The sequence below is a fragment of the Panthera leo genome, chromosome A3 (assembly GCF_018350215.1).
Source record: "Panthera leo isolate Ple1 chromosome A3, P.leo_Ple1_pat1.1, whole genome shotgun sequence".
Taxonomy (NCBI): Eukaryota; Metazoa; Chordata; class Mammalia; order Carnivora; family Felidae; genus Panthera; species Panthera leo.
This window is the reverse complement of record NC_056681.1, coordinates 34260748-34279909: the sequence shown is the minus strand read 5'-3', so window position 1 is coordinate 34279909 and position 19162 is coordinate 34260748. Positions and strand designations below refer to the sequence as shown.

At 38.1% G+C, this 19162-nt stretch overlaps 1 protein-coding gene across 1 annotated transcript in view; it reads right to left on the bottom strand.

Moving 5' to 3' along the window:
• PLCB1 (phospholipase C beta 1) overlaps window positions 1–19162 on the bottom strand; it is a 697918-nt gene that overhangs the window by 336624 nt on the left and 342132 nt on the right. The gene's annotated exons all lie outside the window — the stretch shown is intronic.

The following is a 19162-nucleotide window of genomic DNA, read 5'->3' as shown; positions in this document are numbered from 1 at the left end:
AACTCAAGGTGGGCTCCACTGCTTCCCTTCACATTCTGTTGAACAGAGCTCAGTTAGGTGGCCCCCTACCTACAAGGCAGGCTTAGAAATGCAACCTATCGTATGTCCAGGAAGAATAGGAAAGTATATGAATGTTGTTGGAGCTGCTGGAGCTCTTTCTACAACACACGGGATTGTTGGATCCTCTCCTTCATTTCCCTCCAACCTGAATCAAACGAAGATACTCACAGAAAGGTAAACTTTCTCTTGTTGTCAGGCTTGAGTGGCTCTGACACTCCAATGACTGCTATATCATCAATTGGGCAAACGTAGACAATGCCTCTCAGAATATCTGTTTCTTGTCTTCATGTGATGCAGTAAATCATGTCTTGTGTCTGTATCTTGACCAGGCTCTAGACCCACTACATAGGCCCCTTCAGGGTCTAGCACCCCAGGTGTAGGATGTCAGGGAGAATGTACCAGACACAAACAACACCTGCCACCTCCCTGCATGGAGCATGTCATCTCTCTATGCAGAATATCCAACTCCTCTATCCTCCTGGTGAGTTTTTCCTCATGTTTCAATATTCACATCTAGCACCCTATCTTCTGTCAAGTGGCTAAACTTAAGTCCCTTGGGGAAGCAGCATATGCCTAGTACACAGAACTTCATTTGCCTGTAAGCATAAGAATGGTAAAACCTGGGACTGGGCTGGGTTCATCTCCATGGCTATACCAAAGGGCACATGGAAAATCTTTGAGGAATGTTTTTTGTTGTTGGTGAATGAACACCTTATCACCTTGACCATGACTCAACTACCACACTTATTTTGCCTAAGACTTTATTCACCAGACTTTTTAGAATTTAAAATCCTTACATGTGACTAGTAGTACATACAACCAAACAAAAAATAATGCAGTGGATGTTAGGACCATAATTTTTTCACTTTCTATAAAATCCTGAGGTTCTTGAGGAAACAAAGCAGTACCAACATTTCTAATTTGGCTAAATATAGCTATGGTTATTTGGCATGTTATAAAAACAAGGAATTCCCAGCCTTTAGATACTCTTTGTACTTACATGTATAAAAGGGGAAACTGGCTCTGATAGAGTCAATTGTTCTGAAATAATCACTCATTCCCCTTCACTTCTAGGAGAGGATGACACTTTTCTGATCCGTTCAAGTTGACTTGCTTTGGCCCCATTGTGAGCAAAGTGAGTAGACCCTGGGCTCAAAGGTCTGACTGGCTATGACCACGGTAACACTAGCAGATGTAATTCATCAGGGGTTTGAAATGTGCTCCCATGGCTGAATGTGCTCTAGTATGCTTGGGCCACCCGAGGAGGAGATCATGGGCTCAGAGGAGGGGCATGAGATATATGGGGAGCAGAATGGCCTCACCCAATCTACCCAGCTGAGCACTACCAGCTGATTTGACAGGAGTGGTAATAATGATTTTTGGTTTAAGCCACTGCACTAATCAATATTTAATGTGCATATTTCTGCTGAGAACTTTTTTTTTTACATTGTACCTCCCTCAAAGCCATGCCCAACTAGACCTCGGATTATTTCTGATTAAGGCACTAAATTGAATTGGTCCAGTCTGTGAGAAATAAGATTGAAAAGGAAGGGTTTTTTTTAAGTTTATTTATTTTGAGAGAGAGAGAGAGAGAGAGAGAGAGAAGGAGAGAATGAATGAATGTAGGAGGGGCAAAGAGAGAGGGAGAGAGGCAGAGAGAGAATCCCAAGCAGGCTCCACACTGCCAGCACAGAGCCTGATGCGGGGCTTGGACTCACAAACCGTGAGATCATGACTTGAGCTGAAATCAAGAGTGGAATGTGTAACCAACTGAGCTACCCAGGGGCCCCTGAGAAGGAAGAAACACAAATTTCTGGACAGATCTCACATAAGTTTGAATAACTGTATGGGATACAGGAAAATAGCTACATTTGAAAGTGTCATACACTAACACAAATTCACAGAGTATATGTGACAGAAAGAAGGCTGCTGGAGAGGTAATAGAGTAAAATTTCTAATAATTGTATACAACCTGAGTATATTCAGTGCCATAATTACAAAGGTAATTTAGAGTAATAGCGTCTTCATGCTAATAGTTCTCAGCTTAATAAAACGACTGCTGTAATAAAGCAGATGCCATTACTGAAACAGCTCTCTAATTGAAAAGCTACTATTGTAGTCACTTTAAAATAGGAACAGTAAATAAGTGGCGGTACTTTTAAAGTGTGGGGCTTTACCTCCAGGGCTGAATATATTGAAACTTCTACCATTTTCTGTATAGCATTACTTCGTGCCCTGACCAATATTTTGCCTACCATTCTCCCCTGACTTTTATAAGCTGATTAATGTCAGTGATTCTAAATATTTTAAAATCGAAGACCTTGTTAGTCACAGTGCAGTCTGTGGGACCACAGTGGCAGCAACCCTGAGAACAGTGAGAAATGTCAGATCCCAGGCCCCAACCCAGAACTGTAGAATTAGAATGAGAATCCGATTTTAGCAAGATGCAAAGGTAATTCATATGCACATTAAAAGTGCAAAACACTGCTGTAAAAGAGAGTTCCTTCATATGATACAGAAGATGTATTGTAACCTAATATCCAAAATTCTACGGTAAAAACTTGAAGGCATTTCCGTATAATTAAACGAAAGTCTTGTTACTCCCAGTGCAGTCTAAGGACCAGCCGCTTTCGTGTCACCTGGGTCTTTGTTAGAACGCCGGGATCTCGGCCCACCTCTCCACTAGTGTGGAATCTCAGATGTAGCAAGATCCTCGGGTGATTCATTTAAATATTAAAGTTTGAGGAGCACTGCTCTAAGGTATCCTTTCTAAGGAACCACATTGCATATAAAGCAAAAGATAATGATATTAGAATATTCCTTCATAAATACTCAATGGGATACATCTTGAAGCTAATGGGAAAATATCGCTTTAACTTTTTGCCATGATTTTCTTCGTTAGGGCAGAAACAACACTATAAACTAATAGAAAAGGCTTTACTGTAAGGGGCACAATGTTGTTTGGGCATAGGACTTCTTGCCTTGTTTGTTATGGTAGTCTTTCTTCGTGATGAAAACGTTTAAAATGCTTTTGTTTCTTCCACTCTGGTAGCCCTCTGCCATTTCCTCTGACAGTATTTTTGGCACTATCCTGATCTAGTAGGTTTTAGGGAACACTATCTTATTTCAGGGGATATTTAATGATAGCAGGTGGCAGAAAGGGAATAGAATTCTAACACTTTAATGGGGATATAACTCTTTGGCTTTCAGCACCTGTTGTATATATTGTATATGTCTTCATTTTGAATTGTTCAATGAATTCCAACACACTTGGTGCATTTAAATGAAGGTAACTGTTTACACTGTAAGCAAATGTAATTTGTCTTACTGCAACTTGCCATGAAAACTGATCATTCTGTGCCTTGATGTCACCTCAGACATTATCTTTCTTGTGTGCAAATGAAGGAGTATATATCATTACTGAACACACATATATAGCCAGGGGCTCTAATACTGAGCACATAGCTTAATGAATTTGTTCACAGCCATATCCCTGTGTGACCTTCTCTGAGATTAAAGAGTATGTTTCTTCTTGTCCTTTCTCTTTGATTAACATTTACTGGTCTTGTATGTCATATACATGGAATAACATACCATGTACTCATTTGTGTCCAGATTTATATATTGAATTATTTTTTTTGAAACACAAAAGAAAGAAAGAAAGAAAGAAAGAAAGAAAGAAAGAAGCTACAAAGTAAAAAAAAAAGGAAAGAAAAGAAAAGGACAGTAAAGTTGACATCACGTAAGTTCTCCAAGAATCTTAAACACTTGATTAAAAATAATTTGCATAAGTTTTAGTAGGCTTATATTTACAAAGGTTTAATACTTTTTTAAAGTTTATTTATTTATTTTGAGAGAGACACAGGCAGTGTGAGTGAGGGAGGGACAGAGAGAGAGAGAGAATCCCAAGCAGGCTCTGTGCTGCCAGCACAGAGCCCAATGTGGGGCTCCAACTCCTGAATCCATGAGATCATGACCTGAGCTAAAACCAAGAGTCGGATGCTTAACCAACTGAGCCACCCAGGTGCTCCAATATTTACAAAGCTTTAATCCCTCCCTCACACACAACCACAGAGAAAAAAGATGTTAAACCATTTAATAGTTACTAGTTTGAAACTATACAAAATATATTAAAAGAACATAAGAACTGTGAAATATAGCACTTATGTCTAAATTTTGATTTTTGATATTGAAATACCTATTTACAGCTTATTTACATAATTTTTCCCCATACACTTTCACACTATCTCAATGAATCAGAAATGCACTGAAAGTAATGATTGTGCACTTGAGTATAGATCTTACTTCTTTTTTAATGTTTACTTTTTGTAGAGAGACACAGACAAACAGAGTGCAAGCAGGGGAGGGGCACAGAGAGAGAGAGAGAGAGAGAGAGAGAGAGAGAGAATCTGAAGGAGGCTCAAGGCTCTGAGCTGTCAGCACAGAGTCTGAGGCAGGGTTCGAACTCAAGAACTGAGAGATCATGACCTGAGCTGAAGTCCGACACTTAACCAACTGAGCCACCCAGGCGCCCCACGTACAGGTTTCTGATTAAAACTTCATCATCGTCTTAGTTGCAAAGGAACTGATCATTTAATCCCCAATTCAATAACTCATTCAGTCATATGGACAGAAACTTTGTAATGCAAAGCTTTTTTCCCGCTTCTATTTAAGATAATGGTTGTTCTATCTGAAAGAGTTTAGGTGAGTAGACAGAAAAAAAAACCGTCTTCTTTACAAATAGTACAGTTGAGGGGCGCCTGGGTGGCTTGGTCAGTTAAGCATCCGACTTCGGCTCAGGTCATGATCTCATGGTCCATGAGTTCGAGCCCCGCGTCGGGCTCTGTGCTGATAGCTCAGAGCCTGGAGCCTGTTTCAGATTCTGTGCCTCCCTCTCTCTCTCTGCCCTACCCCTGTCCATGCTCTGTTTGTCTCTGTCTCAAAAATAAATAAACTTTAACAAAAATTTAAAACAAATAGTACAGTTGAAGTTTAATTAACTTCTGCAGAACAGTAATTACAAATCAATTCACTTCTTCTGTGAGAACAGTAAATTTTGAAATTACAATTTATAAAAGATCAGTAATATCCCCCCAAAACAACTCAGATATTTCGTTATCAATATAGAGGACTGCATGTGGCTAGTGGAAAATTTCTAACATGGAAATAACCTGTCCCCAGTTGTGAAATTATTTGCTTGATAGAATAAACAAGCCCCTCACTCTACAGTGATCAGTACAATTATCTTTGGGTTTCATACATCATAGAAAAAGTGATGATTTTACATTCCTAGAAAATCTTAGACTCTTTGCCCCTTATTATCCACAGAATTGACAGTAATCAGTCCATCAATCAAGGTACTGTGCAGGCCTCCACTATGGGTCAGAAATTATAATCACTGCCAGAAATGATGATGAATAAGTGTTCCACAGTGTAGTCCCTCAAAAGAAAGCAGAAATATAACCAAGGATGCAACAAACAAAGCAGGCTTTTTTGTGCCTATGCCAGTCCTTAAATGGCCTAATGTAGCAATACCATTTCAAGCAGTGACTTGTAAAATGGACAATTACTTCTGAGTCTTCAGAAGGAAGCCTAGATAGGAGTCACCTCAATGGTCTTCATATTGCCAGAGTAATTTTTTACTGAGCTCTCATATCTTTAATGGCTTTTCTCACACCAGTGTCGTTCCTAGAGGGTGCCTCTGCCTAAACACTAAAACAGTGTTAGGTTAATTTACTGATATATTCACTCTCTCTTTCCTTTCTCTTCTCTGAATTTTATAAGCAGAAAGAATAATATAGTTTTGACGAATAATATTAACTAGCTTTCTTTTGGAATACAAACAAAATGGTAAACATTGGCTGACTTTGCTTTCTAGCCAATTGATTGGTTCTCCTTGAGGGATCTTTCATTTGAATTTGTGTTTATTTCCAAAGCATGCAGAAAATATAATCTCTGTTTCAGCTAAAAATGATGACTTCATTTCCAAGTTGTCTTACAAGGATTAGTGCTCTCTCATGTGAAATGTGTTTTGAAAGCACTTTGAATGAAGGTACCATATCTCTTTCCTAGCCAGACACAGGAAGAGGACTTGTGTGATTTCTTTCTGCAGGAGAACCATGCAAAGACCGAAGATATTATTGGAGATCAGTGAAGTTTTAACACTGAGATGCTACTACTGCGAAAAGGCTAGGCTTTGATGGCCAATGGATTATAGTTTTTTTTAATCAACATTAAGGGGAAAGTATAATTAAAACATTATTATATAATTAAAATACACAGTAATATATACCAGACGGAGTTGTCTACACCAGGCGCTGATAACAAGGGAATATATTATTTAAAAGAATTTCTAGAAAAATTATAACTAAAACTTGGTTGTTTTTATTATCAGCCTCCCTGGTAGTTCTTAATGTCAGTAATAAAATACTCCCACATCCAAAAAACAACTTTTTTTGTTGTTTAAAAAAAATTTTTTTTGTTAATGTTTATTTATTTTTGAGAGGGAGAGAGAGAGGGAGACACAGAATCTGAAGCAGGCTCCAGGCTCTAGACTGTCAGCACAGAGCCCAACATGGGGCTCAAACCCAAGAACTGTGAGCTAAAGTCGGACGCTTAACCAGCTGAGTTACCCAGGCACTCCTGGTTTTACTTTTAAACAATTGCTAGGGTTACTGTTGAGTTTACATATATATAAATATATACACACACCCACATATACATATACATCAATTAGAACTTTATCTATAAAATATATTTATAAATAAGTATATATTTCAATAATATGTACATATAATTTATGCATTTATATTATAACATTTATATATTTATACAATTTAAACCTTTATAAATATATGTTTATTAAAATTATATTTTTGTATATTTAAATATATTTATTCGAATTAAATATATATACACAAAATATAAATTCTATATGTATACATATATAGGTCTTAAAATGAGAGTATTTTTATTGTGCGTTTTTATTTTAGAGAGACAGCACGAGTACCAGCAAGGGAGAGAGGCAGAGGAAGAGAGAGAAAATCTCAAGCAGGCTCCCTGCTCAGTGCTAAGCCCCATGCAGGGCTCAATCCCACAACCGTGGGATCATGACCCAAGCTGCAATCAAGAGTGGATAGACACTCAACTGACTGAGCCACCCAGGTACCCTTATTACTTATTTTTTGATAAACATTGCATTCTATGTGCAAGTTCTTTCAGAGAACTTCTACTTATAGTTGATCCCTGACACACAGCTGCCATATACAGACTCAACACTCTACATTTGTTTTCAAGACAAGAAACAAGTAACATTTTGGTTTGAATTCACTCAATTTGGCCAAAGGCCCCGTCTCTGGCCTCTGTGGTATTACAGATACCAGAGTTTAAGTAGTAGATTGGAGATAAGCAAGGGCTGGACAGGATGATGAGAATGAAGAAACAGAACTTGAGTCACTTCAAGTCTGTCATTCGATGTGACCACTTGTTATTTTATCTGTGTTTAAAATTTAAAGCAGTGAAAGAAAGTATGAACTTTGAGGTGTTATATATTTGTTGGGTAGGTCAAATTTTATTTTTTTAATGTTTATTTATTTTGAGAGAGGCAGAGAGATGGAGAGAAGGAGAGCGCAAGGCAGAGGGAGAGGGAGAGAGAGAATCCCAAGCAGGCTCCCCATTGTCAGTGCAGAGCCCGATGCAGGACTCGATCCCACTAACAATACCATGACCTGAGCAGAAATCAGGAGTCAGATGCTTCCCTGACTGAGCCACCCAGGTGTTCCAGATAAGTCCAATTTTAGTTCATATATGAACATATTTGTTGCATTTCAGGTTGCTATTTTTTTCTCCTTTCATTTCTCCATTTTTTTTTTCAGGTTACTATTTGAACTTAAATCCACATATTGTTTTACCTACAACACACTCAAAATCATCCTCCTTTTTGGTAATGTAGTCTCCATAAACCTATGCTAGCCTTACTGATAGATGGGACTAGTTTCTAAAATGGGGTTGAAAGTAAATACTCAACCATTTGACATGTCTTTAAATTATGTAAAGAGATTTTTTGTTGTTGCTAATTTTGTAATTCTCTAAATTACTTCTCTTTTCTGGGATGTTTTCAAATTAAATTAATTTAGAAACTTTAAAATTACCTTGGACACCACAGTTTGCCACTAACAAAAGATGTCTGGCATAACTACATTCCTTTTCTTTTTTTTAAATTTCTTCTCTTTTGAAATGAGTTGTCCACAGATTAATATGGAGGCTACAGTACATGCTGCAAGAGTCTACTCTGAATATGTAAATCTCAAAATTACAAATAAAAATTCTGCAAATTCATGGCTTTATAAAAGAAGATACACAAAATTCCAATATTCAGTAAGGGATGTTTGATAATAATGCATTTTCATTAATCCAATCCTTGTGTATTGTATTTGTCAATTCATATTATGGAAATGTTTATTTTCAAGTACTACATTCTAAACCTCTTTATAATTGCTTGATTAACTTCTCTACCTAACTTTCTGGTACCCATGATTACAATTCTTTCCTTGATAGGAAACATACAAATAGTCCTCTGCCTACCCCCATAAGGAAGCTCTAGCATGTCACTTACTTGTGGCAAATTTTTATTGCCTTCATTCTAAATCTGCTATTTCTCTGATATCCATTAAGTCTTGCTTCTTGGCTTGAATCTTAAGTTGATGGACTTGATCTCTGTGATCTCCATTCTAGCTGCACTTTGATCTTTACTGCTGATTGTGGCATCTGGGAAAAACATACACCCTAAAATTTTCACTGTCTTAAAAGTGTTTGTAACTTATTACTTACTCTGATCCTTGGCAACTATTATGTCTCAGTTACTGTTACTTTCTCAGATCCTGACAGTCATAAAGTAACCCCGGATTTACTGAAATCAACAAATTCCTATCTAGTGTAACCAATGTGACCTTAACTACTCATTGTTGGAAACATGACATTTGTGAGACTGAAAGGCTTTTGTAAGAAATTGTTTTTTTCTTAATAGTTTTATATAATAGTTACATTAAAATTATTTTAAAGATATAACTCCAAGAATAATATCCTATTAAGAATTTAAAATGTGGGGCAAATGACAAAGTGGACAACAGATATCACCTGAGATGAGATTATGCCAGGTAGAGTGGTGTAAAAGGGCACTCTTTCATAATTTTTCTGGACTTACAGAAAGTATTTTTAGATTAGTTGTGGTTGGTTAGATGAACTGATTATTTGAATTCCATCTTGTTTGGCAATTCACTCCCAGCCAACACCTGGAAATTCATTTACAATGGGCCTAGTGTCCTTTTAAACACATATACAATTATAGCTCCATTAAAGCTCTGATTTCTGTAGCTATGTGCTTTGAGTTATTAAAATGTGTAATTTTCAAATTCATTATTCATTTTTGCTAGTTGTTTGGCATGTTAAAAGATGGAGTTTCCATGTTCAATATAGAAAACACCATCAAAAAAGTTATAAAGGTAAATTCACATTGAGAAAGAATGATTTGCTTATAAAATCTTCTAGTATCTCAAGACACTATTGGGAAGATAAACAGATTTATCATTAGGTAAGGAAGTTCAGTTAAGTTCAAGTCCATGGAGCTAAAAATGTTAAATTAGAATTACTGAGCAAATGCCAATTAAAAAAAAACACAATTTTTTAAAATCAAGCTTTTTATTTTAAGGCAAATGATTGCTTCTAAAATTCTTGTAAACCAGAGAAGGTAACCAAAAACCAGATAAGCTGTGTAGCTTGTTATATTAAAGCCAAATTATGAATGACCAGTACCTGAGTAAGAAAGGAGGACAGAGAAATCAGGGAAATGCGCAGACTCAGGGCAATGATCTCCGTTACACAACAAAGTTAAAATTTACATCCACAAAAAGCAAGTTAAATTTTCCTGCTGTGCTGAGTTATTCCCTGGAGAAAAACAGAAAACAGTGCTTTCCCAGTTGTCCATTTTGACAGATCCCTCCAATAATAATAGTAAGTAATTTGCATGTAATCTAACCCATCTTTAATTAAATTGTTACCCCAGTCACTTCCTTAAAAGCCAACTTGTTTCTCCAAACAGATGTGGCATAATTACCAGCTCCAAAGCATTACTTCTCAATGGAGCCAACTGTATTTTTTCTTTTTTCTTAGATGCTAAAATTTCCAGTGGTCTCTTGGAGAAGAGTTAATCTCACGGAGCAATTGGACAATTTCAGAAAATTGTCTCCATCACATCTAGCAAAGCAAGATACAGTTTATGGAGCATTTCCCTTGATATCACAGTAATGAGAAATCCGTCACTGCAAATATTTTAGAGACCTTTATATTTATACTTGAACACCAAATGGCTAAGTATGCTGTATTTCTTCTTTCTTTCTACTCCTTTCCTCCAGTAACTGGAGAAGGACATGGCCATTTGATTGCTGCTTTATTCATCAATTGCATTAATTCAAATGTCTCCGGTGGGGTAACTCAAACCAATATCCATTCCCTACATCCCAGTCTATGTTTCCCTATTAGTCACAGTGGGTTGACATGGGGCAAGTTGCTGAGTCTCAAGAGTGTTCTCTGCTTGATCAGGAAAGAAGCAACGGCCTGAAGAAATGGCAAGAGCCCTAGTAGGAACACTGCTGGAAGCACAGTGCAAAAAGAACCACCATTTGTCCTCCTCTGGATACAAGGCTTGCTGTTTCTTTGTGACAGTAAGAATGTCCCAACATCTTCTTTCTTATTTTATTTTATTTTATTTTATTTTATTTTATTTTATTTTATTCTATTTTATTTTATTAACAATATTTTTAATGTTTATTTTTGAGAGAAAGACAGAGACAGAGAAAAGGAGAGAACAAGCAGGGAAGGGGCAGAGAGAGGGGGAGACACAGAATCTGAAGCAGGCTCCAGGCTCTGAGCTGTCAGCACACAGCCTGATGCAGGGCTTGAACCCACAAACCACGAGATCATGACTTGAGCCAAAGTTGGACCCTTAACCTAATAAGCTACCCACACACCCCTCAAGGTCTTCTTTCTGAAGAGAAAAGCTACAAAAGAACACAACTGTCCACATCTCAGTGCCACACTGGCAATATTAGACAATTCAGTGGTACTTCCAATATTTCTTAGGAGCAAGATATTTCAGACGGCACTCAGGTGGTTTTATTTTATTTTTCTGGTGACTTATGGGTTAAACTGTGTTTTTCAAGGGAAGTCAGAGTAAGACATAAGAGAAACAGAAGAAGAATGCAAGGAAAGAAGAGGAGAAAGTTGGGGTGCAGAACTGAAGCATGGTCATCTACTGTTTTTTAGTTAAATGAAATTCATGTGTGACCCAAAACATCTTGTGGTCCAGATTATGACTAAATCAAAACTTACAAAAAGTTCTACTCTTGACTTATATTTCTCAGAAAACATTTATCAGTAGTATTTGCTAATTTTTTATGTTTCTGGATATATGGGGGCATTGTCTACTTTGAAGATAGGTATGACTTTGTTTTAGCCAAGGGGATATTACCTGAAGTGGCCTGTGTCACTTCTGGATGGACATTTTAAAAACCAGTACAATGATTTGTCACATGCCCTTTCCTTCTTTTTTTTTTTAATTTTTAAAAATGTTTATTTATTTTTTAGAGGAGAATGAGCATGAGTAGGGGAGGGGCAGAGAGAGAGGGAGACAGAGGACCCAAGCAGACTCCACTCCTCCAATGCAGAGCTGGATGGGGGTTCGAAATCACAAACCGTGAGATCATGACCTGACCCAAAGCGGAATGCTTAACTGACTGGGCCACCCAGGTGCCTCGCCCTTCCCTTCTGCCACAGCAAATGGCAATGCAACAAATTGTGGCTGCCACATCACATGGACCTTGGAGTGAAGGTATAATGAGGCATCCACTGTCGACACTGGAGCTGGACTGAGAAATACACTTTTCCCATTAAGCTCTTCTGTTGATACCTGATTAAAACTGGGCCTTTCTAATCGTTATCTTTGAGAGAGAGAGAGAGAGAAAGAGAGAGAGAGAGAGAGAGAGAGAGAGAAAGGCAGGGAGGGGCAGAGAGAGAGGCAGACAGAGAATCCATCCAAAGCAGGCACTGTGCTGTCAGCACAGAGCCTGATGTGGGGCTCGAACCCATGAACTATCATGACCTGAGCTGAAGTTGGACACTCAACTGACCGAGCCACCCAGGCACCTGTAAACTAGGCCTTTCAAGTGAACTCTTTATGTCATTTGACTCTTCTCTTTATCCCTGCTGCACACTAGAGATGTCAGAAGCGTCATACTGAGTGATGTAGGAAAAATATTAAGACAAGAGGTGGAAATAGTGACAAAGCCAGTCACATTCTTTTCTCCTCTGCAAGCCTATCACTCAGGTAACTTACAAATTAGTTGAGTGAATAGCGGTAGGGGCGCCTGGGTGGCTCAGTCCCTTAAGCATCCGACTTCAGCTCAGGTCATGATCTCACAGTCTGTGAGTTTGAGCCCCACTTTGGGCTCTGTGCTGACAGCTCAGAGCTTGGAGCCTGCTTTGGATTCTGTGTCTCCCTCTCCCTCTGTCCCTCCCCCACTCCCACTCTGTCTCTAAAAAATGAATAACTGCTAAAAAAATTAAAAACCCAAAACAAATTACTGGAGTGAATAAAACTTTTACATTTGACTTTCCTAGACTTTAAAAATTGTATATTACATGTTTATTTAAGTTACTTAATATTTGAATGAGAAATATACTCCTGTGATTCAAAAAATAAAAAGTAAAAACAAAGTATCTGATAAAAAGTCTCTCTCCAATGCCTGATCATATTAGCCAGGCCCTAACCTCTGATTCCTAAGCATTCTTTTCATTACACTCATGCATGATTCCAGAGGTTTTTAGATGAATGTATGAGAAGCACAAATATATATCTTTTATTTTATTTTATTTTTTAATTTTTTTTTAATATTTATTTATTTTTGAGACAGAGAGACACAGAGCATGAACAGAGGAGGGGCAGAGAGAGAGGGAGACACAGAATCCGAAACAGGCTCCAGGCTCTGAGCTGTCAGCACAGAGCCCGACTCGGGGCTCGAACTCACTGACCGTGACATCATGACCTGAGCCGAAGTCAGACGCTTAACCAACCAAGCCACCCAGGCGCCCCTCTTTTATTTTAATGGTAGTTACCGTCTACACTCTCATTTATAGTTTTAAATATTTCTAAAAAGACACCATTTTATAAATATGTGATGATCTAATCATTGCAATTTATCAGGGAAAGGGGAAAAGTAATCAACAGAACCTGATTATAAATTTGTGAGATAAGAAATAAAGTACTTTCTTTTCACTCCATATTCATTTAATAAATTGTCCGTGTGACTATATAGGGTTCAATAGGAAAGAAAGGAGAAGGGACAAAAGCTGGTATTTTTTGAAGACTTATTCTGTTAACTGCAGTTCAGGTACATTCATGTGGCAGACAAAAGGGAGTCTGCCAACCCTTCAGGTAAGAGAGATGTAAAAGCTCTTGGAGAGAAGAATGGATGTCAAGGTGGCAATGATGTTGAATCATGTGTAGGAGGAACACAGAAGGTACCTTACCAGGAATCTCAGGGAAAGGAAAGTTCATGTGGAGGGTCTCTAAGAAATAAAAGAAATTGGGGCGCCTGGGTGGCTGAGTCGGTTAAGTGTCAGACTTCAGCTCAGGTCATGATCTCACAGTTGGTGGGCTCAAACCCTGTGTCGGGCTCTGTGCTGACAGCTCGGAGCCTCGAGCCTGTATCTTCCTCTCTCTCTGTCCCTCCCCCACTCACACACACACACACACACACTCTGTCTCTGTCTCTCTCTCTCAAAAATACTTTTTTAAAAAAGAAATAGCTGGTCCAAGCAGCCACCAGCCATAGTTAGAAACCTGGTGTCATTCTAATGAGTTTGGGCACACTGTATTGTTAGAGGTGTGTTGAACGAAATGCTTATCTGATTGATGACTAGAAAGATTACTTCCTAGTTCTCTACTACTGGTGGTGGTCTTTGTGGTCCACTACCCACAAAGTAGATGCTTTAATATTTATATTAACTATTAACTATTGCTGCTTTATTAACTACTTTAATCTTCATATTAACCTCTAAGGTGGGTCTCATTCTGTCATGGTCCATATAGTGGTCAACTCAGGTGTCAAAGATGTCACAGCACATAACTGGTCAGTGGAAGGATCACATCCTCCCTCCTTCTATCTACTGCTGCCTAGGATTGTGCAAGGGAGGTGATTAGTTGGAGTACAATAGAAGAGGAGATTAAATGCGTCCAAGGCTTATGGATTTTCTAGGACTTGGGGAAAGGAGATGGGAAAACTTGAGGCACAGGAATAGACTAAAGTTAAACTAATTTTATAAATCTATTCTCTCTAGGAATTATCAGCAAAATGCCAAAAGTATTATCTGGGATTGGAGTTTTGTATAGCTCTTCTTCCTGCAAATTTTCTAAGGACTCTGCAAAGATGCACGCCAAACAAAATATTTCCTGCAAGGGTTACACACTAGCGTTTGGAGAAGTACTTGGAACCAACAGTGGAGTTACCACTTACCAGTCAGCAAAGCTGTGGAAAATTTCTTATCTATGAGAATGCAGTTCTTCAAAGAATTACTAGAACTTGAAAATGTTCAATGGATAAATGAACTTAGGTAGGAAAAAAAAAACTGTATTTAATTAATGCAAATCCATGCACCAGAAAATAAATAAGCATTTTATTTCCTCCAAACAAGGACATATGTATATTAATATCTATGCAAATAATAGAATGAAAGATTTTAAACTGTAAACATGTCCATCTGCCTTGTCATTTGAAAGATGTTAGAAAATTAATTTTCAGAAGAATGTATGGCTATTAATACTACCTTTATCATTGACTGTGACAGTGCTGGCAAGAATAAGAAACGATTTAAATGTCAGAATATTTCATGTCAAGTATTTTTCCTTTCTGGAATACTTTAAGAACATGCATTTTTAATAGTTACACTATCTTTAGACCCTACCTGTGACACATGTTAAATTTTTGTTATCAGTTTATGTAACAGCATTTTTTATGCCATACTCACTATCCACATTAAAAAGGAAAATAACTTTAGTTGTAATAATGATATATGTTAAATACATTTAACTACTGATGCAAAGGCATTAACTATACATTTTATTTTTTTAATTGATTACTTGTTTTTTGGAATGGCCTTCCTCATACCCTTAGAAGAAAGTACCAACCTTAGGAAAAATAAAACACATGCACAATGGAAGCAAGAAAAATTTGAAACATGCTTATAGATATCTTTTCCCCCAAAATGGTGGTATATGGTATATAGTGCTGTACTTCTTAATATCTTTTAAAAAGAAGACTATTTGTAAATGCATGTTAAGACCTTAAAACTGCACACTGCAAACCAGAAACCACTCTCAAAGCCTCAGTTTCCTCCTCTGTAAAACCAGGAAAGCAATAGCTTCCAAGATTGTAGAATGTCTACTGTGTGGGAGTTGAAAACTCTTTCCTGATGTGATCACTCACTTTCCGGTTAGAATGTCTGTGCCCTTGACTCAGTAACCTCAGAACTGCCTTGGTCTAGTCTTAGATAGTCACTGAACTCATCTCCTAACTAAGACTCTCACTCCAAGAGCCCTTCATTTATTTGTAAGGCCCTGTCCAGTTCGGAAACTCTTTGATTCTGTGACTATCATATTAACCTATCCTTTAAAAAAAATTAGGGGAATCTCAAGTCTACAGGAGAGTTATGCAGCAGGCCAGAATCATGGCATGAGGCTGTATCCTATGATTTGTTGCATGGAATTTAGCACAGACTGGTATTTCCCTTCATCCAGTCTGAAAAATCTAGTGGGCCAGGGTTGCTGTCTAGTACCTCAGGGTGGACTGTGCAGCCAGCTGGCAAAGGTTTCTTTCCAGAGTAGCTACAGGTAGGGGGCGGGGGACAGATTTCGGCATGCCCTCATGGAAGACACACTGGAGGTGACTTGTATCCAGCTCACTGTTTCTGATGCAAAGAGCACCGCTGTGTTTTAGCTCCTTCATCAAGCACACACTGAGTGCCCCCGATGCATCGGTGCTGGGCACCTGAGGAATGCTGGTGTACAAGGCACTGGCTGACAGAGTCCTTCTCAGTCTGTCTTCACTACAGAGGAGGGGGTTACTGAGCCCCTAAGTGAAGAAATGAATTTGCAGTTAGAAATTATGCCACGTGGTATTGGTTTGGCAGTTGGTCTTTGTTGTTGAAAAGGCATTATCTGTCCCAGGCCATGAATGCAATATGGCCTCTGTCTTGTTGGTCCACGCCTCCACACTAGGTTTCTCTCATGCAGCTGGCAGTGTGAGGAGAAGGTGGGGGGGTGGGGGCTGGAGCGGTGGTAGGGGGTGACTGGGGATCATTCTCAGGCATACCAAAGGGAATGTCTGGATGGGAACTGTCAACATTTCTCAGAAATCTTAAAAAGACAATACACATGTGGATGAAGGGCTGGGGCCTGAACTTAGGGCAAGAAATCAGAGAGGAAACCCTTCTTTCAGGCTACATGAGGAAACAGTGATGCATTTTATGTTTATTTAATAGAGCTGGTGCATATATGGACACAAATATGAATAGGAATACCAATAGCCAAAATCTGGGGAATGCTCCAGGCACTGCTGTGAACTATTTCAGGCATGATCTCATTTAAGCCTACTAGCGAGTTAGGAATTACCTCATGAATCCCTTGTTGCTGAGGAGGAAACTAAGTCTACTGAAGGGTGACTCACTTGCTCAGGGCCATAAAGAGTGACTCCAGGACTTGGATTCAGGCCAACGACATCTGAGCATGGGCTCGTAATCACTAGCTAGGGGTGTATGAAAAAAGATGAAGGACAAAGATTTGGTAAAAGTTTACCTTCTCAAACTGCAGAGAAAGCAATGCCTGTGGACTGTGAACTATTTGTGCACACAGTAACCTCTCAGGCATGACTTCTCTGATTGTTATCATTCTGTGATTCCTACCATCGTTGCTCATATCAGTGGATCTTGCCAAGCTCTAGACTGTCAGCAGCGCTGTTAGCATCTTAGGAACAACTGGTTTCTGACGTGTCTTAAAGATCTTTACAATCCTAAAGACTAGAATAGCATACAGAACCCAAAGTAAAAAATGAGTTGTATTGGCTATAAAATATTTGAATGCTCCAGAGAACAATGTATATGGTAAGAAAGAGAATTTAAAGGTATCTTAAATGTTCTGTGTACTTCCTTAGACTCTGCTTCTTTCTCCAGCTTCTTTTTTACCTCATGGGCTGATTTTATAGATGTTTCCATTCAAAGTGGCCTGTTCTTGAATTAATAAACTTATAAAAGAATCAACAGCATACCGAATCCAGTTCAAATGTTTTCTGAACCCCTTTAGTAAGTTTCTTACATCATGGTTTTCATTAAAAAATGTTATCAGCAGGTTGTTGTTAAAAAGCAAAAGACTGAGTTATCTACCTAATATCTAATAGACTGTAACCTCAAGGAGAGCAAGGATGCAGCCTGTCTCATTTATCAACGTGTTCCTACCACCCAGAACAATGTGTAACACATATAAGCATTTAATATATATTTGTTGAGTGAATTAATGAAAAAAATCACTAAAATGAAAACTTTGTGAACCACATAGAAATCTTCACAAATATTTACCTTTAAGTGTGCTTCCATTTTTATCCAAAACACAGCAAATTAACATACCTATTCCATTGTTAGAAATACAGGAGAGTAGATCTTTTGAAATAATATAACATAATAGAGATATTGACACGCATACCAAAAAATACACACATACCAAAAAAGATTGTATGAATTAAAATAAAAAAAGAGGTTAGAGTGGGAGAGAGCCAAAGCATAAGAGACTCTTAAAAACTGAGAACAAACTGAGGGTTGATAGGGGGTGGGAGGGAGGGGAGGGTGGGTGATGGGTATTGAGGAGGGCACCTTTTGGGATAAGCACTGGGTGTTGTATGGAAACCAATTTGACAATAAATTTCATATATTGGAAAAAAAATAAAAAAAATAAAATAGCAACCCAGATACCCTACATTTTGTGAATCAAAGTCTAGAAATATGTTTCTCTGCTATACAGCTTCTTTACCTTCTCTTCATGAACATATGACACAAAATACTGGGCATTGATTCTGTATGTATTTCTGGCCTTCTAATGACAAAACAAAACAAATTGTATAGTTGTTTGACTTCCCCCTAATGCAACTCCTGCTGAGTATTCTGCCTTCATGTTGTGTTAGTGTTCAACAGGCCAGGTGGACAGATGAGAACGCATCTCTGCATGATGTGTGCAAAAGAAGAAAACAGGAAAACCCCATGAAAAAAGGCAATGCCTGTGCCTTCCTCAGAATTATTATTTTGTTCTTTTTTTCCCTTACCTAAAATATCCTGTAAGTGCCTAAGCTATTGTAGTTCTTACTCGTTAGGGAGGTTGTAGTAAAATACATATTTTCTGAATGAAAATCACATACTGGTTCAAAATTAGATGAGCATTCATCTAAGCACAGGGGTAGACTCCAAAAAAAAACTCACGAATACTCCATCAGCCATATGAATTTGATTTTTCTCATTGGTTTCCAACCCTGACAAGGGATACCAGAAGGGTTATGGATAATCTGGTCAATTTTTATATGGCATGCACTTACAATAATAAAACAGAAGCCAGAATGTTTGCTTTCCAATGTCCCCTGCTGTATTGGGACCCCTGCCACTACCAACCACCATGTGAAAAAACTGGGCTCAACAGCTAGAACATGAGCATAGGTTAGTCACTATAAGAGGACCATATGTCCTTTATAATGCAGCACAAACAGTAACTCTCTTCTTTATTGGATGTAATCTCTATGAGGACAAGGACCTTTGACAACCTTATTTTAGTGTGGATCCCCAGCTCTTAGAAGAGTTCATACTTATCAGTTACTCAATAGCTATTTGTGGAGTGAATAAATGAATCCATTTCACAGAATTATTTTGAAGGTTAAACAAAATAGTCTATAAAATGAATATTTCAATTCTTGGCATTAAGTTTATTATAAGAATATATTTTTGTTATTGTAGGCTGTGT